The sequence below is a fragment of the Pinus tabuliformis genome, chromosome 5_2, assembly GCF_031772625.1.
Source record: "Pinus tabuliformis cultivar Carrire ecotype Pingquan chromosome 5_2, CPIR1, whole genome shotgun sequence".
In the NCBI taxonomy this organism is placed as follows: Eukaryota; Viridiplantae; Streptophyta; class Pinopsida; order Pinales; family Pinaceae; genus Pinus; species Pinus tabuliformis.
Genome location: NC_142306.1, coordinates 167,874,572 through 167,900,953, shown reverse-complemented (window position 1 = coordinate 167,900,953; position 26,382 = coordinate 167,874,572). Strand labels below are relative to the sequence as shown.

At 37.0% G+C, this 26,382-nt stretch overlaps 1 pseudogene; it reads left to right on the top strand.

The window, feature by feature from the left end:
• LOC149158083 (protein WHAT'S THIS FACTOR 1 homolog, chloroplastic-like) overlaps positions 1-17,616 on the top strand; it is a 113,296-nt pseudogene extending 95,680 nt beyond the window's left edge.
• Positions 17,617-26,382: the final 8,766 nt, after the last annotated feature.

Genomic DNA, 26,382 nt, shown 5'->3' with positions numbered 1-26,382 from the left:
GAAATGTGTACCACGATCGCTCATCAAGATCTTCGGACATCCAAATTGTGTCAATACGTGTTCAAAAAAAAACTTCGTGGCTGTCACGTCCGTGCAATCTTTTACCGGTTGCTCTTTTGCCCAACGAGTCAGGTACTCTGTCGCTGTGATAATATATCTCGCGCCCATTTTTTCTTGACGTTTGATAGGTCCTACGAAGTCGATTGCCCACTTTTCAAAGGGTTGCAACATCATTTTTGGATTCAAAGGCATCTTGTCCCTCCACGATGGTTTACCTGTTCTTTAACATACAGCACAGGCCTTGCAATGTGCTTTTGAATCATGATGAAGGGTTAGCCACCACAATCCTGTGCGGAGAATCTTCTGCGTGGTCGCTCTCCCTACATAATGTCCTCCCGCAGCGCCCCCATGAGCATCTGCGAGGATATTGCTTCGTTCAAATTCAAGTACATACCTTCACAGTATCTCATCATTCCCCATCTTATATAGGTGCCCCGCAATGACAGAGAAATCTGTCGCACACACCACTAGTTCCTTCTTCTGCTGGACAGAGTATCCTTTTAGCGCAGTTCTAGTCATGAGAAAGTGAATTATATCTTAAAAATTTCCATCTGCTACGTGCACAACAAAGATTTGTGAGTCGCGTAATCCTTCCTCCAGACTAGTAGGTTCCTCTCCTGTCTTATTGCGCGACAGGTGATTTGGTCCCACGTTCAATCGTCCAGGTTTCACAACAACTTCAAAGTCATAACTTGGAACAATAAAAGCCATCTGCATATGCACCACCCCCAACACACGCTTATTGACCAAGTACTTCAGCGCGTAATGATCTGTATACATCTTAAAGTGACCTCCTAGCAAGTAGTGTCGATACTTCTGGAGCACATACACCATAGCCAATCCCTTGTGTTCAGTGGTGGAATAGTTCTTTTCTTCTTTAGACAATTTGTGACTCGCAAACGTGATAGGGTGATCCAAGCCCTCTCCATCATCCTGTGTTAGTATCACTCCCATAGATATACACGATGTGTTAGCATGGACATGAAACTCTTTGTTCCAATTTGGGAAGACAAGAATCGGTGTAGTGACCATCTTTTCCTTCAATATATCCAGGCTTTTCTTGCAGTCATTGTTCTAACAGAATGTAACATCCTTCTTCAACAGTTTCTCCATCGACACGATGATTTGGGCATAACTTTTGATAAACTTTCTGTAGTACCCTGTATGTCCCAGAGTAGCACGCAGCTATTTCACACTTTGCGGCACTTCCAAATTCAAAATCACCGCAATCTTCACGGGATCTACCATCAGTCCCTGTCTGCAAACCACATGTCCCAATAGGTTCCCAAAAGGAACAAGAAACACACACTTCTTGAGGTTAAGCGCGATTTGGTATCTTCGGCAGGTATCCAGCATCAAGTGTAAGCTTGCTACATGGCACTTAACCAGCCCAAATATAGTCCAATCATCAAAATAAACCTCCAAGAACTTATGAATATATTCCTTGAATGCTACAACAACCACGTGTGAAAATATGGCCAGCGCGTTCTTCAACCCAAACGGCATGACAGTGTATTGAAAGCAACCCCACTCAGTCACGAAGGTTGTCTTGCTCCTATCCTCCGACACGATTTTGATCTGGTGGTACCCTGAGAACCCATCAGTGAAAGAATATGCTTCCTACCCACCAACATTGTCCAACACCTCATCTGTGAACAGAGTTGGGAATGGATCATGCACACAAGCATCATTAAATTTTCTGAGATCCACGCATATTCTTATCTCGTCCTTCTACTTCTTTTCCTGCACCACCATTGGACTTACCCAATCAGATTCTTCCACCGGCTCAATGATTCCTGTTGCGAGCATTTTGTCTAGTTCTACATGGACCTTCTCCTTGTATTTCAGATTTAAGCAGTAAGGCCTCTGCTTAACTAGCTTCGCATCAAGTTTTAATGTGATCCTCATCATTCCTAAATCTCCGATGATTCCCTTTAAATCCATAAACTTGGTCAAGAATAATTCCTAGTACTCGTGGAGTAACTCAGCGACCTTGTCCACTATTACGTCATCCCAGCAGTCGCCGAGCTTTGAAAACTTATGTCCAGCCTCCATACCAATGTTCACCTGCTTCATTTTTACCGGTGCAGTTATGTCAGTGTTCTCAGTCTATGTTCCTTGAACCTCACGATGGCCTTCTGTTTCTGGAATGTCAATATTCCTCGGATCCCCATCCTCCTCTTCAGTAGTTACATTATAACATTCTAGCATGAAACTCAGCTAAGTAGCCCATTCAGGTTGACTCAGGTCTAAAAGCTCTTGCGGTATCCTAAAGATGGCTGCTTTTATCTCTTGTAACGCTTCATCAATACTCTCCCCCCATCCATCCTCAAAGCTGAAGGTCATCATGAACCCTTCACGCAGGATATCCTATTCACATGTCCCATGGTGGAGCTCTGTCTCTATATACCAATTCATGGGTATAACATCTAGGGTATGACAGAATAGGTGCACCCACTTAGGTTGTGGCTTTTCTCCATAGACCTTCGTCCACTTGGCCAGGTGTGCTCGCGGATCATCCTACCCATCATACTTGTTTGTTAGTCACATCTTAGGCTTCCCAAAACACGTGCGCATCATTCTCTTGCATTTGCACCAGCCCTCAAAGCTTCCTTTGTGCGTACCCCACCACCTCGCCGGTGTAGCACGCAATACCCAATTCAAAGCCTGGAAGTGTTTCTTTTCTGGCACCTCCCTTTCGAATTTATTCAAGAAGGTGTCTACCTCACTTAGGTCATCATAAGTAGGTAGGTCCCTTACTTTTGTTGATACACAACGCAACGACCTTGTCATCATATTACAATTTAGTGTAGTCACCTCATGTAACCGATTCTACCATCGCTCTGTTTCCTCATCTGAATCCAAAGTATAGGAGCTCTCGCGCTCCCATGCAAGCCGTCCATCTGCAGTGGGATTCACCCAGTCCTCGTTCCGTATGTTATCTTATAGATGCAGTCCAAATCATCGTCACTTTCATAGTCGCGTACCGGCTTTGTATAGTGCGATCCTTCAGCAGGGTCCAGAGGTATAACTACGCGTAGTGACTTCTTCTCAAGAATCATCTTGCGCTTCTTTAGATTAATCACCCCATTCATGTTAGTGGCCCAATCAATTCCTAAGAGCGCGTGGTAGAGATTGTTGTTATCAAAAATCTCTATCACTTCAAAGTCTGCTAGTGCTCTTGCTCCCTCAATATCCACAGTGATTCCCTGCAATCGCCCCATGGGTATTATTTTCTACTAGTTCGCCATTCGCAGCTAAATAGGAAGCCACTGCAGCGTAGGCCTCCCCATGCGCTCCCAAGTCTGCTTCAGCAGAACATTCACATCCGATCCTAAATCCAGAATTACTTGGTCCATCTCATATTCTCCAATCTACGCGGTTAACCCCATTTCTCTTCCCGTCCTTGTCTTATGCTTTCCAATCTTCCAGACTACGCGTGGTTCTCCTGGCACGGTCCCAGTGCATCTGTTAATGAGTTCCTATAATCCTTTTACAGCCTTAGTGTCGCGTAGTAACTTCATGCATTTTTCCAGGAACGTTGTAAGCATAGATGGGTCCATCTCCAGCTCTAGTCTATCTTTTCTTCCTGAAGTGGAGACATCAGCGAAGCTCTTCTTAGCTTCCATGAAGATTTCCTAAGCGCGCTCCAAATCAAACTCTGCTTCTTTTACCAGAGCTTCACGAACCCAAGTACCATCTTCAGGTTGTTTTCCTTTGTCATCTCCCATCGCTATTCCACTTCAGATCACAATGTTCACATTTGGATCTTCCTCGCGCGGCTCAGACTTCATCATCTACAAGTTCTGAGTCGGGGGAGGTGGTAGCACTCCTTTGTCACGTATCTTAGCTATCAGCATAGGACAAACTTCCATCTCATGATCAAACAAGGTGCAATATAAACACGATGGCCACGTCAGATTCATACTATCATGGGCATAATGTCTTGGCCCTCTGCAATTATAGCATATCAACTCACCGCAACCTCTTCCAGGTCCTCCTCCGCCTCGGCCTCATCCGCACCCCTGAAATCCAGTTCGCGCCACTCCTGCATTCTGGTCTAGGGGCCGCGATTCAACATGAACTCTGTAGGTGGGAGTTCTATCCATCATTAGCTCATAGCTTCTACAAGTGTGCTCATCGTGTCCCACTGACCTACAAAAATTACAGAACAATTGCTGCGAATTTTGTGTATACTTTTGTAACAAATGACAGTTGTCCGTAGCATGTTTTCCACCTATTTGGAAAATCGCACACCACAAGGCAGGTGTCGCGCTAGGTCCTGCTTGTGCTTCCAGCGTTAACAACATCGATTCTCCTCCCACGAGGTAATTTGCGAACATCGGGCAATGGTCCTTATCATGACCCTGACCCTTGCATTTTACGCACCACACCTCTTCGCGCACTTCTGGTCAAGCTGTTCTATCCTGTTTTAGACTCTCCATCTCCAAGCATAAATTTTTCAACCTCGTGTGGATCTGCTAAACTCCCAAGTTAGGATCCTACATTGGGGTCTCATGAATCCTCATCACGATCTTTAAGGCCTTTGCCTGAGTCGTTAACTTCTGCTGCGATAACGCACTCCTTAAATGTGGCATTAGCAATGCTACAAACCATTCACGATGTTGTCCATCTGTCAGATTCATATTAGCTTTTTGAATTGTACACTTCAACCTCTGATCCAACTCCCAAGGAGTCTTGCTCGGTAGCATCGTGATTTCTTTGAATCCAATGGTCGACTATGCTTCAAACTTTGGCCTGTTAAATTCTCTGTTTAGCGCTACTTGGATATCCATGATCCTCGCATTTGGATTATCATTGGAGTGCTTAATATGCCAGGTTAGCGCGTGGTCCTATAGGGTGCTAACCAGTGTCGCTTTCTTTATATTGTCATCTGTAACTCCCTGTGCTTCCCATATGGCTCTTACCACGAACCAAAATTGGTACAGATCCTCATTTCCCAATCCCTTGAACACAGGCAAATTTATCGCGCTTGCCATATTGACTCGTGGTGGTGGCGGAGGTGGTACGGGTGAAGATGGAGGTGAAGGCGGTGAAGCTGGTGGCAATGTGGGTGGGGGTGGTATTCACGGAATTCTTTGCCTTATTAGATGGGTCGCACTTCGCAACAAGACCTTTCGTGAGTTCTTCCTCATCCCCTCGCAGAGGTGAAATCAAGGGGCTAGTTTCTGGTCCCTTATTTCCTTCGTTCCTGTAAGTTTTTCCACTTCACATAGCCCCAAACATCTAGGTGATTGCATAACCCTCTTTTCACATAATAACATTTTAATCCAAGTATTCAGGGACTTTACGTATTTACCTCGTAGTCCCTTGAGAAAGCATTGCTTTGCCTCGCTGTAACTCACTGAAGTGTCAACCACAAACTTAGTAATGAATCCTCCTATAATTCGATCGAGCCAGTGATCAACGGTGCGTGCAATCTTATCCTTTGATGCTTCCAACCTTGGCACTAACTCTGGGGTCCGCACAATAGGATTGTCGAGTTTCCACCTTCCTTGGTTATCTGCTAGCTTCGCGATCCACTCGTACAACTTAGTAGGAAAATACGTGAAGAAGATTTCGTGGATCTCTGTGTACAGGTAGCAGTCTAACCACTCTTCTTTTTTCAGTCACAGGTTCCTGTTCTCCTGCACCTCAAACTCATGAATCCTCCTATCCAAACAAATCGCTACAATACTGGCCCTTTCAGCATCAGCCCGTGGTGCGCAAATTGAACTCTCACCTGAAGCAGTATGGGGGGATGCTGGAACCAAGTTTCCACACCCTGGAGATGTCTGAGGGGTCAATTTAATCCAAATGTGCCTACCTTCGCACAAGTCACTTCGCGCACTGTCCTAACCTGCGAGACCTTCGTGATCTGTTAGGATCGCCTTTCGCGCAGCCCTAACCAGGGGCTGAGATGCTTTCGCGCTGCTAGGGTAGCAATCTGCGTTATTTCCCCAAGTTACATCGCGTATCTTACTTATCTTCTTACAATTGTTAGTTAACTTCGCGTAAACAAATACCTTATCTCACATTTACTTAATCAACACAATCATATATGTTCGCACACCATATAGACAACAGAAATGTAATTTATACCCAATATATTCAATACAAAAAATAGGAAATAAATACACAGAATTGATGTAAAACTTCTCTTTATTAATGCTTCAACAGTTATAGACTCAACTCACCTTGCGCACTTAGCTGCAGGGGTCTGCACACTCAGCTGTGGACTACTAGGCCTCTGCGCGCTCAGCTGCAAAGCCTTCTCCTACTCTACAACCCAATAACTCAACTTTGCGCTTATATCTTTTGCTATCCTTCTATTCCATCATCATTCCTTCTAATTCTATTATGTCTCAACTACTTAAAGCCTCGCTCTATTTATACAATCCCATGGTCCACGGACCATGGGTAGATCTCTAAAGTCGACATTACATTACAAAATTGAGGGCGGACAACCTTATGAATCATTTACAACTTCGGACTCTGCACCCAGAGTCTTTACATCAGAGGTACAACTTTTAACAAAAAATTGGGCTTTAAGCCCCAAAAATTTCCTTGGGGGATCCCACGCCCAACAAAAGGTAGGTTGCTCACTTTAGGGTTTGCACAGTGAAACTGCCCAGGAGGATAGTCTCTACACACTGGGCAGTACCAGGCAACATAACAGCATGACTGAGGGCTGAGACTGCACAATGCATCTCAATCAGGGTCCGGTAAAGCAGGGTTGTCCAGTCGGATGGATTTTTCAGGAAAATGGCTAAGTGTGGGAGGCAAGTGAACTTGTGAGGAACTTGACATTGTGATCACAAACTTAGCATAATTTGATGACAGGAAAACATAGACCACTAAAACAATAAGACAAATAATTACCCTTTGTGAGACTATCTAAATCCAAGAGAGACAAGTGCAACACTTGAGATAGACCTTAGGAAGATCGTGACGACACTTGTGAGACAGTGCTTACAACTTTGTGTATGAGTGTGACCAATGTTTCCATAGCTAGGAAAACTCAAACACATAAAGGAAAACCTTCGAAATCGCCAGAACAAGACCACAAGCATGATAAACCAATCAACATGCCAAAACATGACAGTTGGTCAAACAAGCAAAAGGGGTGAAAAGACTCTAAGGTAACTCATGGAATGAGATCGAGTGTTTGCAACCATGAAGGAAAAACCAAGGAAGGCTCTAAAATTTGAATGCAAGACAAAATTTTGGAGGGTGTTGCAGCTACTACAACATTAAGAAAACATATTGTGATTCTCTATGGGACATTGTGGTTACACTAGCAATAATGTAGTTAGATTCACAAAGCTGGAAAAAGGCATGTTAATAGCAAGAGAAGAGGGTTTTGTCAGGATTCAAGTAGATGGAGACTCCTAATTGGTAATAGTTGCATTGAAGAAGTTAATCAACGGATCTATGGTCTCACAAGTAGTCATTAACTAGCGTTTTGAGCTCTTGGTATCCCAAATTCAAAAGTTATTATTATCGTTCCCTTATATAATCACCTCTCACTCACGAAGGTTTGGGAACAAGGCAACCGATCTGTTAGCAAATTGTGGTAGCCAAGAATCTGATCTTGAATTTTCATCCCCATGGCCCCGATGAATAAGTGAAAGTTGGACCACCCAGTTGAATAACATCTTGGAGGAAAACAAAGTGTCCCCGATGGGGGTGGTGAACTGGGGCAGCTCCAGTCAACTCTTATGATCCTTGATGGTCATGGGTTGTATTCTGGTCTTAAGTGTTTTCTAGTTTCACTCGTCATGTCAGATCTAGTTAATGAGATTGTGCTAGAAACCCGCTATACGTTTTGGTTGTTTTCTTCTGGCCAACAAATTTGGTAGGAGTGAGGTTGGAAGAATTTTGAGGAACTTCATTCAAATATATAAATCTCTTTTGATCTAATAGAATCTCTTTGACTTACAATTATTTTTTTAGTTTATTATAACTTCATTTGTTGTATTTTATAGATTTGTTTAAATTAAAATCTACAAATCCCATGAGGAATAGACCACGTGTTAATGTTGCCCACCTTGGTTCCAATCATGGCTAACTTGTTTGATATGGCTTGGATGTGGCTACATCAAGTCAGAGGTTATAGAGATAGTAATGTGGTGTGATCCTTGACACTGTGGATGATTGTATGTTCTAGTTGCTAATTTCCTTGTTTGAAAAATAAATATCTCAAAAGTTATAGAAATGGAGGGAGGAGATGGTTTTGTAGTTATAATTTTTTGTTATGAACTTTCTTTAAATTTGAAGATGGTATTTACACACAAACACAAGATGAGTTGTTGAAAATCATCATTAATATAATCACGTATATAATATGCTTTAATAACTTGCTCTTCTAAGGAACACACTAAAAAACAACACAAATTTATTGTTTGATCAAAATAAATTCATATATTTCTTATTGTTCGAACCTAACGACTTCAAACATAAATGTATCTTGAAAGCTTCCAAATGTTATCCTTTTCCACATGCATTCGAGCAAAGTTATAGTTTAGATGGAAGAAGATTTGTGTGCAATAAATATGCCTGCTAAATATGATATATATATATATATATATATATATATATATATATATATATATATATATATATATATATATATATATATATATATATATATATATATATATATATATATATATATATATATATATAGATATAGATATAGATATATATTCCCCCAAATTCTACACATATATTTACCTACTAAATATTCACACTTCTTGGCTCAATTTCTACATATACTTCTCTAATAATTTAACAAACATTTTCCCTATGTTAGGTAAACTTGACTCAGTGAAAAGAGCCAAATTTGTTTGTGTCAAATGGTAGTGGCTTTGGGCATGTGGTTTAGTGTACCGATGGTTTTTTTCCCATGGTATTTCATGTAATAGAGCCTATAAAAGGTCTAGCAGACTTCATTATAATAGGCCAAGGAGTGAGTGGTGAAGCAAACTTGTCCAGGTTGGCCAGGGAGTGAGCGATGAAGGCTCACTTGGCCAGTTTGGCCAGGGTTTTTGTAAGACTAATGAAATTTCATTGGGGTGGGTTTTTCCCCGAAGTTGGGGTTTTCTCGGATAAACATTTGTGTTTATGATTTATGATTGTTGCTAGTTATTTTATGTTTGTTCCCCTTGGTAACTAATTTATGTTTTTGGCAGTAAATTTTTTAACAATCGGTATTAGAGCCGAAGGTTGTGCTTTGGCTTCAGAAGGACGCTTTTGTTGCCAGGGGTTATTTGACCTGGTGTATGGAGAGATCGATGCAAATTATGATAGCCACAAGTACCAAGTGAGCTCTAAAGCAAGGTAGGAGGCACGATGCATTAGCGCACATTCCCACCTGGAAGAGGCATACTCCATACTGAAAATCGTGATGAAGGCATTGGAGCTGTGCGAAGCAAGAGTGAGATTGAAGATCTATGGCTAAGAGTCAGCGTAAAATGTGCAGAGGTGGATATGGAACAAATGCATGTTGATGTTGGTGTTTTGTTTTCTGGTTGTTCAAATTAAAGGATTCAAATTGTGTTATTTTTGCATAACGATGGTAGTGATGACCTAGAACATGATCCAGATGGTATGGTTGGATTCTCTGCGTGAAGTTATGGAGCCATGGTAGCAGAGGATGAGATAATAAATCACAGCCCTGGGACCATTGTGGAGGCACGCAGGTAGGCCCAGGCATAACCATTGACAGTGGTTGTCGACCTGAGTATAACTGAGGGCATATCCACTAGGCTTATATTCAAATTATTACTAGAGGGATCACACACATGACATAGAGGATCTAGAAAGGAATAAAGGATGTGCTACCAGAGCAAGGTCGACCTGGGAGTGCAGTAGGGGTTACCGGGTAGTTGTTTTGGTGGAGCGGCACAACATTGCAAGGCTCCACAGGGGGATAACTTGACGTAGGTTACCAACTATGTGGAGCGGTTGCAAATTGAATTTGATGGGAGCAAGGTCGATCTGGAGTGCCATGGAGGTTACGGGTTAGCTCTAGTAGAATGTTGGCTCGATTGAGAATGATTGTTGTGTGGATGGGGTCACAGAGGGCTTTGGATGAGTGGATTGGTTATGTGGACGACTTTGGATGCGTGAAGGATGTAGAGGGTGTGTGAAGATATTAGATGCAACAATGGGCATAAAGGCCCATGACAATTACATGTATGATCGAATGTGTGGTTTAAGATGAGAGGAGTTGGGTTATATATGCTCTCATTCCAAAAATGGTCTCGAAGCATGTTATGGAGAATCATGGTTATGCCAAGGGATGGGTGTCAAGGATGCTTACAAAATGTTTGACAAAATTTGCCTCATGGATGACCAAGGAAAAACTGGTTGCAAAGGGCTTTATTGTCGAAGTCTATGAGGAAACAAGGCAACAAGAGTGTATTGCTCATGGAGAGAGGAGAGGATAGCTCAGGACAATCGCAAAATAAAAATAAAAATTATGATTATAATGGAGGAAAAAAATTTGCATGTAAATGGGTGTACTGCTGTAAGAATTGGTAAGGCATGCATTCCCTTGGGTAATCACTGGTAAAGTATGGGTTATACCTAGGTGATAAGGGACATGTTGGGTTAATTGATATCCCATGTATAAAACTTTGAGGGGGGTAAGGGCCAGAGTGAGTAGGGTTGGGCTGACTCACTTGGCAAGGTTGGTTGGATTTAGTCAAGGAATCCCAAGTCAAGGTTTAAGGGGGGATTGTTAGGTAAACTTGACTCGGTGAAAAGAGTCAAATTTGATTGGGTCAAATGGTAGTGGTTTTGAGCACGTGGTTTAGCATACCCATGGTTTTCTGCCCATGGTATTGCATGTAATGGAGCCTATAAAAGGCTAGGAAGACTTCATTATAATGAGGCCAAGGAGTGAGTGATGAAGGCTCACTTGGCCAGGTTGGCTAGGGTTTTGTCCAAGGCTAATGAAATTTCATTGGGTTGGGTTTTTCCCCGAAGTTGGGGTTTTCCCGGATAAACATTTGTGTTTATGGTTATTTTATGTTTGTTCCTCTCGGTAACTAATTTATGTTTCTCGCAGTAAATTTTTTAACACCATATACTCATCATCTTATCCTTTATATGCACTTTGTTGAAAATAGCAACAAGAAATGCTAAAAATAGAAATGCTAAAAATAGCGTTGCTATAAATAGCACTTCAGGATATACTCCAACTCTATTGGAAATAGAAAAAAATATAAATGCTAAAAATAACATTGCTATAAATAGCATTTCGAGATATATTCCAATTTTGATTTGTCCTTGAATCAAAATTGAAAATTAAAATTCGAATTTAGTCTCACTAGCTGTTTGAAAAATAATTAATTAATTCATCTTGAGTTAATTAGTTGGATAAATTCAAACATGAAGTCTTTGTGAAGACATGCAACAATTATCCCTTTGATTGAGGAAGTTATCCCTTAATTAAGGAGATAAGAATGAGTTGTATTTGAGTTGTAATTAGTTAGCTCATTTAACTGAGTTAAGTCTAGTTAAATTAGTTCCAAATAGTTGGAGGAACTAATTGTAAGTTCAGTCAGTTAATGCATGCATGCATGCAACTAGTGTTCTCCGGATAACTGAATATTCTCTTATAAATAACTCATGCATGTCGTTCAGAGAAAGACCCATTTGAGATTAAAGACAGGTACATTGTACTATCAGTTGGAGGAATTTTTCCTATAAAGGAAACTCATCCATGCAGAAGGAATTAACTCCTTCAAGATTGCGCAATTATTTCAGAAGTCAGAGCAGTGTGTGAGGGATTATTACACACAGGTGGCAGCTTGAGGACCTAGGAGAAACTGCGCAAGGAAATAGGAGGCTTGGAGGACTGAAGGAAGGCATATGTGTTGTCTATTATGTCTATGAGCAGCAGTGAGGGATTGTACTGAGAGCTGGATAGCTTGAGAACTAAAGCTTTTTGTAATCCTGAGATATTTCCACTTGTATGATAATACAGATAACAGGGTTTTTAGTGGAGGCTTTCCCCAGAGTATTCTTCTGTGTTTCATGTGTGATTGAATCTTCTTCTCTGTTATATGTGTTCCATTTGATCTTGCTCAAAATCGATTAAGCTTCCGCAAGTTTGATTGTAGAAGTAGATTAAGTATTTTTCTTTAGTACATTGCATAATGAGTTTAATCTACAGTGAAATTTCTACACGCTTTTTGAGTTTCAACTTTTGTTCATTGTTTCTATCATGTATCTTTGCACCATTGGGGGCAATTGTTCATTCAAAACCCTAATAAGGATGACACAAACAAAATATCCAAAGAACAATCATAATATTAATGACAATATGAACCCTCTATCATAATATTTCATAAGACCTTTAAATCCAAAATGCAAATGGTTAAAAACAATAAATATTCTCGCTTCTCAACATAGACAATGTAACAACTATTGAAAATATAATTACAATATTGAGTAACTCAAAGATTGATGCATGCCTTTGATTGTCTTGACTCTAATATTTTATTCCCTATGTTGTTTTGACTCCAAGATTCCACTTGAGCAACAAGCCATACCAAATGCACAAACCAAAACTATGTTGGCAATATGAAAATAGGGGGAGAATGTTGAAAATGTTGTTCTCAAACATGGGCCCAAATAAGCCATTTTTAATGAGCATTTGGAAATTGATATACTTTAGTCTTGCAGTGCTCCTTATTCGTAATACAAAACTCTACACCTGCCTCCTTAATGACTTCTTGTATGAAAGGAAAAAAGTTGAGTCACAAGCTTACCCCAGCGATGCAAGAAACATGCATGGGCCTTAAACACTTTTCTCTTAAACAAAATTGTACATATATGTGTACATAAAAAAATTGGGATTCGCAATGCCCAAGATCAACAATAACTTCCCACTTATACTAGAAGGGGATAAATATTCCACAAAAGTTAACAGAAGCTAGTGTTTAGACAACAATGGACATCCCATATATGTTCATACCAAGTTGTTTCCCAAATGATATCATAAGAAGAACGAAAGAAAATATGGTGTAAGTAATGAATACATTGATTTAGTGTTGTTTATAGCATGGTGATCTTCCTCTGATATCGTTTATCATTTCATTAGTATTTTCCATTATTATTTTTTTATGACAACTCTCTAGCAACTTTCATTCAAAGGTATTGTAAATCTAGATACTCGTTGGCCTTACAATTTGTACTCACTAACTTTGTAGATAATTTACTTGAAGGTACATTGTGTGAGGAAAAACAACATTATCTATATGCTTTACCTAACCTTGTTTTTCCCATCATCTATATAACCACCTCTCACTCGCGAAGGTCTGGGAACAAGGCAACTGATCTGCTAGCAAATTGGGGTAGCCAAGAATATGATCTCAACTTTTCATACCCGTGCCCCCCATGAATAAGTTATAGCTGGACCACCCAGTTGAATAACATCCTAGAGTCAGACAAGGTGTCCCCGATTAGGGTGGTGAATCGGGGCAACTTTAATAGACTCTTATGATCCTTGATGGTTGTAGGTTGTATTATGGTCTTAAGTGTTTTATGGTTTCATTGGTTATGTTTGCTCTGGTTAATGAGATTGTACTAGAAACTCATTATATATTTTGGCTATTTTCTTCTGGCCAACAAATCTGGTAGGAGTGAAGCTAGAAGAACTTTGACGAAATGCATTCAACGATGTAAATATCTTTTGATATAATAGAATCCCTTTGACTAATTTTCTTTTTAGTTTATTATAACTTCATTTATTGTATTTTTATAAATTGATTTAAATTACAATCTGCAAAGCCCATTAGGAATAAACCACGTGGATGGGACTTACGGTGTTAATGTTGCCTACCTTCGTTCTAATCATGGCTAACATGTTTATATGGCTTGCATGTGGCTATATTGAGCCAAAGGTTATATAGGTAATAATGTGGTGTGATCCTTGGTACTGCAGATGATTATATGTTCTAGTTGCTAATTTCCTTGTTTGAAAAAAAATATCTCCAAAGTTATAGAAATGGCAAGAGGAGATGGTTTTGTAGTTATAATTTTTGTTATGAAATTTCTTTAAATTTGAAGATGATGCTTACACACAAACACAAAATGAGTTGTTGAAAATCATCATTAATATAATCACTTATACAATATGCTTTAAAAACTTGCTTTTCTAAGGAACATACTTAGCAACAACCCAAATTTATTGTTCAATCAATGTAAATGTATATAATTTCTTTGTGTTCGAACCCCACAACTTTAAACTTAAATGTATGTTGAAAGCTTCCAAATGCTATACTTTTCCACATGCATTTGGGTGAAGTTATAGTTTAGATGGAAGAAGATTTGTGTACAATAAATATGCCTACTTGATTTAATGTTGCGTGCTAAATATGTTACAATTTTTGCCCTAAATTCTACACATATGTTTGCCTACTATATATTCACATTTTTTGGCTCGAATTCTACACATACTTTTCCAATAATTTAACAAACATTTTCCATATACTCATCATCTTATCATTATATATGTGTTTTTTGAATTTCAACTTTTATTAGTTTAAAAACACATAATAAGGACGACACGATCAAAATATTCAAAGAACAATCATAATATTAATATCAATATGAACCCTCTATCATAATATTTCTTAAGACCTTTAAATCCAAAAGGCAAATGGTTAAAAACAATAAATACTTTGGCTTCTCAACATAGACAATGTAACAACTATTGAAAATATAATCACAATATTGAATTGTACCTCAAAGATTGATGCATGCCTTTGCTTGTCTTGACCCTAAGATTCTATTTCATGTGTTGTTTTGAGTCCAAGATTCCACTTGGGCAACAAACCCTACCAAATGCAAGAACTACAACTATGTTGGCAACATGAAAGTAGGGTGAGAATATTGAAAAATGTTGTTCTCAAACATGGGCCCAAATAAGCCATTTTTAATGAGCATTTGGAAATTGATATACTTAAGCCTCACAATGCTCCTTATTCGCAATACAAAACTCTACACGTGCCTCCTTAATGACCTCTTGTATGAAAGGAAAAAAGTCAAGTTACAAGCCTGCCCCACCTATGTAAGAAAAATGCATGGGCCTTAAACACTTTTCTCTTTAACAAAATTGTACATATATGTGGACATAAAAAAAGGAATTTGCAATGCCCAAGATCAACAATAGCTTCCCACTTGCACTAGAAGGGGATAATTATTCCCTAGAAGCTAGTGTTTGGACAACAATGGACATCCCATATATGTTCATACCAAGTTGTTTCCCAAATGCTATCATAAGAAGAACAAAATAAAAGATGATGTAAGTAATGAATACATTGCCTAGTGTTGCTTGTAGCATGGTGGTCTTCCTTTGGTATTGATTATCATTGCACTGGTATTCTCCATTATTAAATTTTAATGACTGTAGAAACTTTCACTCAGAAGTGCAATAAACTAGATACCCATTGGCCTTATAAGTTGTACTCACTAACTTTGTACATAATTTACTTAAAGGCACATTGTGTGAGGAAAAACAACATTATCTATATGCTTTATCTAACCTTGTTTTTCTCACTTGGTGGATTCTTCCTCGTACCTACTTTAACTTTTAACTTAAAAGCACACATTTAATTTCATGACACACTAAAAACAATAATAAAAAAATGTAAAAATACAATTGAGAAAAGAATAAAATTAATTTTAATAAAGCTCTATATATTTGTCTCTCTACCGAATTATATTCCAAATGTTATCATTGTTATCACAAATTACAACAAGAGCAAAAGAAATAAAAATTAAGTGATGAAACTACTAATCTAATGTTACTTGTAACATAATGACCTTCATTATTTCATTAGTATTAAATATCAACAAATTTCATTTGATTATTACGCCGATAGACGTCTCTTTTGAAAATGGTCAAGCCAAACATTTGTCTACACTTTTACCTTTGAGCTGACATCTGTCCCTGTGGTGTGAGAATGACATTTGTCTCGTCGAAGCTGTAAGCCTTTTTCCATTGTGTGAATTAAATTCCATGTTGCATGATCTGTGGTTGTATCCCTTGCTCTATTGGGGCCTCATTTGTCCATAAAACCCAGAACATCTGTCCTGGTGGTCCCTCACAACTACTGATTTCGAAGATGCCACCACTGTTGCAAGAACGAGAGAATAATTTGTTTAAGACGGGAGAAAATGAGGACTGTATCAATCTTTTTTCAGTAGAGGTGAAATGGGTTTAAGCGATTCGTCAGTAGCAATCTGTTTGATGGAACATAGATTCTGTTAAGTTACAGAAAATATGTGGGCTCTCAACATGGGTCTGGGCTTTCCTGCAAAAAATTATTGCTTTGTGCCTGGAAGCCAATGGGTTTTGTTCACAGATCAAATTGGAGTTTAGCCCTAGAAAACCCATTTGAAAACAAAGCCTCGCAACATGTCTTTATGTTGACATATGCTTCACACATTAAGAGACCTAAGAAGAAAAAAGAGGGACCAATGAGAAAGAAGGTGTAGGCAGAGACACATAGAATTATAGCCTTTAAAAACATAGTGGAGAGAGGCAATTATTTTAGGTTTCTGACAAAATAAAAAGAGTGGCTAGCAAAGGAACCAGAACAGGTACTCCATCTAGATGAGGCTGGGAAAATGTACAGGGAATTGGTTTTTGCAAGAGGAAGAAAGGTCACAAGGTACGTTGAGAGACATCTAGCCCTACTTGAGCTTTACAGACACATTGACAACAAAATGTGGATTGGGTTCACTAGCCTAATGGAGAAGCTTTTGGAAGAAGATAAAACTATCATGGAAGAGAGAGAAAGCCCAGATGGATACAGTGAGAAAACTAATCACGATGTCTGCAGACAAACGCATCGCAATATCCAAATTCCACCATTGTAGGCACATCTTTGGTCTTCCAGATGATTTCAGAGACAAAGTTAAAGAATACCCACAGTTTTTCCAAATTGTTGAAGAACAACCTTGGAGGCTAGTTATATTGGTAATGAGGAGAAAGTTAAAAAGGCATTTGTGTTTCCTGTAAAGTATGCTAAGTGTCTCCCTACTAGCAAGGATGACGTGTAGATATTGAATGCTTGCAATACACTTCCTCTAGTTTCACCATTGGACAACTCCAATTTGAACTTGCAGTCTCTGGAGGGGAAGAAGTATAGAGTGGGCTTGATTCATGAGTTTCTTAGCTTGACCCTAGAGAAGAAGGCCTCCATACATCATCTGGTGGAGTTCAAGGATGACTTCAAGCTGGGAAAAGACACCTACCATACACTTAAGGAGTAGTCTCGTACCTTTTATTTGGAAGGCACCGAGATGAATTGGACAATATTTTTGAAAGATGCATATAGAGGGGAGTAATTAATTGAGAAAGACCCTCTCATGGTCTTCAAGGAAAAGTTATTCAGTTATGGTTATTTGAAACAGGGTGACCCAAAACTCAAGGAGCTTCTTCATGCAGAGATACTTAGCCAAGATGAAAAGCAAGAAAAGGAAATTGATGAAGAAGTGGGAATGATGAAATCGGTAAAATGTAGCAATTGACAAAAGTTCCCATACCTAAGGTAGAAAGTTGAGTTGGGTTCAAGGACAAAAAATATAGCTGAATTAATGGAATTAAAGCTGTTGTTTTCTCTTGTTAGTGAAAAGTAATGTACTATCCTCCATTGTATTGGAGACTCATCTTTGGTGATAAATTCCATGAATGGGAGATGCCAACTTTAGGATTATACTCTAATCCCTTAGAGGGATCAACTGATAGTGTTGTCTCTTCTTTTGAATTTCTTTCACACACTCATATTTACAGTGAATTAAATGAAGATGCTAGCAAGCTTTGTGTTTCCATCTAAATCTGTAATATTCACGACTCTGTAGAAGTTAAGCTGATCCTTTTAGACACAGTTATGATTTACTCAAGTGTTTTTGTTGTTGAAAAGGTAAACAAAGTTTCTGATTTTGAAACTGAATGCCTGATTTATAATGGCAACAATGGTTCAACACATGAAGAATGTAACTTTGGTTCTATCTTTGAATAGAAATTACCAATTTTTTCAGGGAAAAAAATAACTTTTGTCTTCTCGGCAAGTGGTTACATGATGGTTGGAGATTATTCTTTCAATGAAACCGCTATGGCGGACACCTCTAAGATAGCGAATTTGTGTAATGGAAATGGCAGACATTACTTGCGCTGATGAGCTGAGCTGAATTGTGTCTCCTCGACCTGGAATCTTAAGATATGGTAAATAAATAAATAAGGATGAGCATGCAAAGTGTGTCTGCATTGAACAATATTCTGATTCTTTTCACTGGTTGCAATGTTGTCGAATTTAGAGCCTTTTGGTAAGTTTTGGATCCATTCTCGGGTTGTTGGCATTTATTTCTCTTTGGTCCTACTTTTAACAAATGTCTTGACTAAATTTTCTTATACGATGACCAAGATTTCACCGGTGCAAGCATTATATCTAGGTGAATACAAGTGTGCCGGAAGATTGACAACATGGTCAGATGTCTGATGATTTCCTGTGGCCCTAAATGCTTGTTGACATTCATCAACGCTAGGCACCCACGGTGGGGGAGAAATCCTGAAGTGTAGTGGAGAGGCTAGTTGAGTCTCAAAAGAGTTTGAGTTTGACAACATTGCCACATATACTACTAAATATTAATTTTATTGAAGGTTGAGAGTTTAAGGAAAGCAACTAGATATTCTCTTGAATTATCATATTTTCTCACACAATATATAATAGTAAGATAGTTTCCTCTTCTTAGTTTCATGTTGAGTCACTAACATCTTACAATAGCTTAATTGGGGAAGAACAACAAGACAATAAATTTCCATTTATATAACTTGATGTAGATTATTTACCTTGAACAAAAGGATCATCCAAGGGAAAATATATTCATAAAGCAACTAGTACCACAAGCCTATTATTTTTAGAAAAATTTATTTAGAGAGTAAATTTATAATTGTTTATATACCAAGGGAGCATATTACCATCAAGGAATTGAAGTATAGCTAAGTAATCAAAGGGGGTCTATCAATCTAACATAATAGGCATATAAAGTCCTCTAGTTCTTGAATCCTCAAAGAAGGAATATGTTACTAGAAACATGTTTGGTGATAGCTCAGATTGGAACAATACAGTATCCATGTTGAACTTCTATGTCATCAGCCAGTAATTATTAGCCTACAATGGTTTTGTTGGTCGTGAATCATTGTTTTCCTAGAAACAAAACCAACCCCATTGTTTTTCCAACAACACCACACCCAAATATAGGGAGAATTATTTTTCCAATGACCTCAAATTAGTGGATACCAAAGGGGCCTTGGAATACAAAAATGAAGCTTCCCATCCCACCACATGCACTGAATCTTCTTCATTATGATCTCAAGGCTCCTAAACTTGAGGTTTTTCTTGTAAATACTATATTGGAGTGTAACCATTTGAACTATAGTTGTATGGACATAAATACCTAATATGGTTCAGATTACCAATTTCAATTAGAACCTATCCAACCAAATAAATGTTGTATAAAACTAATAGATTTTAATTTGTTGCATCTAAGTGTAATTGGAATGGGGCCATAAAGAGAATTTCAAGAAAAATAGAGATATTGTACTATTTTGGAGCTTTCAAGTGTGTTTGGATTCATAATCAGTCAAATGATTGGCAACAACATTTGTTGTCTAAGATCATCTTTCCAATCTTATTCAAGTGGAGAGCCTTCGAAAGGTTGTAAGAAAAAATGAAATAAAAGTGATATTTTAGAAGGACTGCAACTATTGGCAATATATTTCCATGGATTTTTTTGTGATACCTATACACACCTCCAATCTCAATCAATCCCTATCATGGGAGATTTATTCCTCCATGATTTTTTAATAAAAGGTAATTTTTTCTAAGTTGTTGGAGTTGTCCCAAAGAATTAAACTAAAATATTCCATCCACTTCCTTATTTAGTATTAAATGCTCTAGTATTTGGCTCCTTTTTTACTCTACCATCCAAATTATCACATATTTTATGTAGTGCCTCTTAGGCTTCACAATAAGAGAATTAGTCCAATATATCTCTAATAGAAACCCAAATTTAAACCAACAAACTATAAATCTTGAATACATTTTTATCCTATCTATGTCAACATTATCATATGCTTACTTTAGTGAATGCAATCTGAATTGCGGATCCTTGAATTAGATGAATTAATTTGACAAATTAATATGACATCACAAAGTGAAATATTTAGTGTCAAATTCACATCTTTTAAGAAATTATCTATATTTTCTCAATCTCAAGGTGCTAGATAGATACTTGAGACATTTAGTTGTATTCGTGGAACTCAAGGATTCCTTTGCAACTATTGTTTGGCATTGATTTATAAGTATGTAAAGGATTTCTTTAGTCATTGTGTATTTGGAATGTCAATATTTTGATTTTATGTTTTTGTGTTATTTTATTTTAAATATTAAATTAGTGATTTGTGCTTGGTTCCATTCTCTTTTTCCCTATTTTCAAGTTTAGACTAGGATGACTATAAATTTTTTGGAAGTCTAACAAGTTTCATTTTGTCTTATCATGGGGTGTAGTTAACTTGAAAAAATATATTAGTTCCAACCTAGGATGCTAATACAAGGTGGAATTTAATTGGATTCTTTATTAAACAACACAATTATTGTAGTAAGAGTAACATAATGGAAAATTGCGGTGTGTAGTTGAAAAGATGAAAAGAAAGAGGATTTCTATGTTTTTCTATCTTTTGGAGGTAGGTCAACCTAGGATGCTAATATAGGGTGGAATTTAATTGGATTCTTTATCAATCAACACAATAATTGTAGTAAGTGTGGCATAATGGAAATGAGTGGTGTGTAGCTGAAAAGATGAAAAGAAAGAGAATTTCCATGTTTTTCTATCTTTTGGATGTAGGCCATTTTACTCCAACCTGGGATGCTCATCTAGGGTGAAATTTAATTAGATATATCCAACACAATCATTACAATTATTGTAGCATGATGTCAACATGTGGTGCACAATTAATAATAAAGGAAAGAGGCTTGTTGTGCTTGTCCTTCTTACAAAGGCATGCCATATAATATTAATGGATCGCCTATATGACCTCACCTTTCTAGCCTATGATTTGAAAACAACATAATGTTTTAAAGAGTCATCCTTGGGTCAATGGTCCAAGTCATTATTCCAAAGCCTCATTGTCCCTATTCAAAGCTAATCATAGCAATTTGGGAGTTGTATTGGCCCTAGAACAAAATAAATTACTTAATGCAATGAATTTTATTGTGTGGCATAAAATTTTCAATTCATCACAATGATTACAATGTTATGTGTTGATAGAGTGATGAGTTCATATGGTACATGAAAGTTAAGTTAATTTGACAAGAAGAAGTTTTTTTAGATGATGTTGACAACCACTAGAATGTTGTGTGTTGATAGAGTTAGGACAAGGATATCATACCTTAGATGGTTATGCATGTCCTTTTGAGAAGATATTATATGTTATTGAAACAAATTTATCTCCAAAAAAGAGTAGTTACAAGAGAGGATTGATTGTTGTAGAGCTTGTGTAATGATATTACCTTGGCTTAATACCAACCTTGAATGGTATGTTCTTAATGCTTTAGGTAAATCAATAAGATGTTTACTTTTGTAACATGTAATTTCTTGGATGTAAACCTATTTTTTTATTGTTAAGAGAAAAATGTGGGTATACATCAATCCCCATAAGTTATCAAAACCACCAGTGTGTTAAGAATAAAGATACGTGACTAAAAGATTCATCTAAGAGAACTTGACGGAAATCAACAAAAAATGGTTCAACAAACTCTGAGCTTCAAATTTGCACAACCTAGTGTTGAATTACTTATATTTGTATCTTAGATGCCATAGGTATGCTTGGACAAAAATCACAATTTTTAAGTGTTGAAAACCCTATCTATAATTGAAGCAAGGTCAAACAAGATTCCAATTGGTAACAAAATGAGTAAACTTTTTGTAGTTGTGTGGGGGGAAATGTGGGGGAAACTAAAGGATCCATGACTAAAACAACATGCATGATCAATTCAAAGAAGTGACCCTAGTAGATACCACCTAGATGATTCACAGAAGCAACCATTTCAAGTACTACTTAGTTGACCACTTAGGGAAAGAAATTATGTCATCTACACCAAAATGAAGATGCAATGGTTTTTCGAACAAATACATATTATCACCAAATCAAATGAGATATTGTGTATTTTATAGTAGCTTGTAGTGTTGCTCCCTGGTTACCTACAATTAGATATTTATAATTTCATGTGCATGATAAGACATCTACAACCACATAATTTGAACCAAATATCATAAGATAAATATTCAAATGCATAGGACATGAGAATTGATTCTGTGATGTCGGAAATTTCTCCACTGTAGACGTTTTTAGTTGTGACCTTTGTCCTGACGATGGGTCTTGGTTTAGACTCGAAACATCGACAACTAAAAATGTCTACTGTGGAGCAATTTCCAACATCACAGACTCAAGATCATCCCCAAAGATATCTACAGACATGAGAATTATATTTTTTTTATTGCATGATCCTTCTACTATTCAATAATTGAGCCACTAGAGAGGCCAAAGTTTGTAATTAGTGATATTGTATCTTCTCCAGAGCCATTGAAATGGATGTGAATTGAGCTAAGTCATTTGTTTGGTATTGAATAGTATCAAAACACCACAAGAACATGATTCTAAAGCTTCCCCCCTTTTCCTTGGCCCCTTTTGAGGAAGCACATAGTTATTTGGGTTTCTAGTTGAAGCCCTCAAAGATATAGTTTCAAGTTGTAGTTGTAATTTGTTGCTCATAGACAACATCAAGAAGGTCAATTGTTAGGTACATAAATGGATCTCTATGGATAGCAGGGTTGCACTCATGAAAAACATCCTCTTCTCCATCCTTGTATTCTATCTCTCACTAGCATGCATCCCTAATTAGAGTATAAATAGAATTAGGAAGGAATGGTGCTCTTATCATTGGAAAGGAAACAAGAAGTGAAGGGGCATTCCATTGGTTAATTGGGAGGGCCTATCAGAAATAGCACAAGGAACAACATGGTTGGGGTATAAATCACATATCACTTTTCTCAAAGGCCTTGGTTGGAAAGGAGGAATGGAAACTCATTATTGAGAGAGATATATGACAAGAAATGTTGATCAAGAAATGCATAAACTCGAGAATGGATCGGAATACGTAACAAATCACATAAAAAGGGCATTGGAAACTCCTCTTCAAGAGAGGTATTTGGCTATAATATTCATAAATAAATCCATAAACAAATGCATCTATATAAGTGGATTAAAATTCCTAACAAATCACACAAAATGGGGGATTAAAACTCATCGTAAAGAGAGATCTCTAGTAATAAATATTGACCAAGATAATAAATTTAATGCATATGGAGTGATGAATTAGAATGGATAATAAATTACACAAATGGATCTCTTCATTCTGGAAATCATTGCTAGAGTATTTTGTTGTGATTAGAAGATGCCTATTTTGGTGTGTGGGAATGGCACAATGGTTCATTTAGGTAGGGATCAAGGACTTGGGAAGGAGCAAGACTTTGATATGCCAAGGGAGTTTAAATATTTACTGTTTTTTTCAAGACTACCATATCTTAGTAAATTTGGTTTTATCATCATCCCACTTATCAATGGATAAACCTCAGTTATTCAACAAATCTCTATATATTTGAGGGGGGTGGCTATTCAATGGCATATTTTTACTAGCCAATTAATCAATGTTGGGATTAGGTTTGTGGAGGAGGAGGATACACTTTGGTAGAGTGTCTATCTCATATGGGGTGCATACTTAGTGAATTTTGGTTATCACTCATAGTACTCCATTATGGAAAACCATCATAATCCTTGGTAGGTTTGAATTTGGAAGTTCTAGGCACCACCAAAGGTGATACCCTTTTCATGGTTAGCACGCAATAACAAAATATTAACTTGGGATGCATTGTAGTGCAAAGGCTAATAGGGTCCCAATTATTGTCCATGGTATGTGGAGGGTATAGAAACAATCTCTCATTTATTCATGAATTTCTCATACTTAGGGAAATATAGAGTTATGCAACTAGGTTAATGGCCTCTGAGGCTATTTGGGATGGCTAGAGGCTAGAGGTGTAGCGTTCAAAAATTTTCTTGAACAAGAAAACTAGGTGATGATAGAGCTCAAAGACTCCTCCTTCACATCATATGGGCAATTTGGTTAGCCAAAAACTCAATGGATCAAAAAGAAAACATTTTTCCATACCAATCAATTAAAGGTTTAATTTACAGATGGAATGATAAGGAAGAAAATGAAGTCCCCAAAGTTCTAGTTTCCCTAATTAGGTCCCTTGGAAAAAGAATGGTATACCTTAATGAATTGTCAAGAGATAACCTATGGTAGAGTGACACTGATCAAGTCCTCCCTCTCACAAACAATGAGAAAATAACATTCTTATTAGGATTAGGGAGGGGGGAAGACAATAAAGTGGAACTAATGGTAACTTCTACACTTATCTAGGATGGTCCAAACTATTGTCCATAGTATGTGGAGGGTATGGCTAGCTCTGGCTCTCACATTAGTTTTGTTTAGCCTTGATGTGTTCATCATGGTTAACCCATCAATTTATTAGTTTAACGCATCTAGATTTCGACTTCATTAATATATTAACCTAGTTATTTATTCAACTCAACCATATTTTCTATGCCTCCTTAGCTGTCCACATATGCTTTGCTTATTACATGCACCTATTTATCCAATCAATTGATTTTTTTATTGGATTAAAACTCCATAATTGTTGTTGCTATCGAACTCTCCATCATTGCATATGCATTAGTTCATTAAACATGGATTATTTGATATTTAATTAGTTTTATTTTTTCTATTTGATTCAATGTTTGATTAAGTATTATGTTTTGAGATGGATACAATTTTTAGAATAAACAAATAAAATACAAAATGGTTGAAACACATTTGAAATTTTATGGATTTTACTTCATCTTTTTAAGGTTACTAAGACTTTTATTTTAATATGGATACTAATTTCATTGGTATGTAAGAAAAATTAGAGCACATACAACTATGTCAAGCTAGGAAAGCATGATAGTTTCATCTCCATGAAGATAGAATATCTAGTCTAGTTCCATTGGAAATTTTTCCTTATCTATCAAAATAAAAATAGCTACGCAAGAAAGCTTCTAGAGGAAAAAAAATGTATATGGATGAAATAATGGTCAATCATGATTAAAACTCAAGTTCATTAGTAGTGGAATTTATTGCTATCCTCAAACTCAAACTTAATGCTAGCATAATGAGGGGTGTTAAATAGATGATGATCTCCATCATCATCATCTAGACCCTTAATGCCTTGATCTACATATCTTGATATACTCACATCTTCAATAAAATCTCTAATAACTGAAAATTAAATACAACATTTTTGGTTGTGTGCTGATGTTTTGAGTTGCTCTAATCTTCTAATATTTACTTACATTTCCATTTTTGCTAATTTTTCTCTATATTTTGATTTTTTTAGAGATGTTGAAATAGTATACCTTGTTTCTTCAAGTTTCAAAAATAATATTATGAATTTCTAGTAATTTAGGACTATATTTTAAAGCCACCGTTGGGGTCATATCCAATATAAAAGACACTAAACAATTTACAGGTAAAAGTATTCCATTTACATAAGCAACCTGTATTTTTCTAAACAAAGATAAAAGAATCTCATCTATCATACCCATAAATAAATAAATAAATAAATAAATATATATATATATATATATATATATATATATATATATATATATATATATATATATATATATATATATATATATATATATATATATATATATATATATATATAAAACTTATAACTTTATTTTCTTATTAGACCTCAAGCAACAAAATACCACGCGGTAATTCATAATGGTAATGTTAACTTACTTAAGAAATGGAATTGTAGCAAAAGTTGGATTTCATAAAGCCTTTAATCAGTGAGTAGAAAATCAAATCTAGGTGAGCTCAAGCTCAAATTAGGATAAATTTTAATGGAGGAAAACCAATTTCCATTGAAATCATTCTTAAACGACTTGTTAGTATGAGTAAAAACCTTATTAGACTTTAATATTGTTGATTCTCCCTTATTTAGTTGTCTCAACTAGTACCATAATCAAGTTTTAGCAATGGAGGGGATAGAGAACTAAATGTCAAAAGGGCCTTAACCAGTTAACACTTATTTCTCAAAGTCCACATACCATTATTTATTACCTTG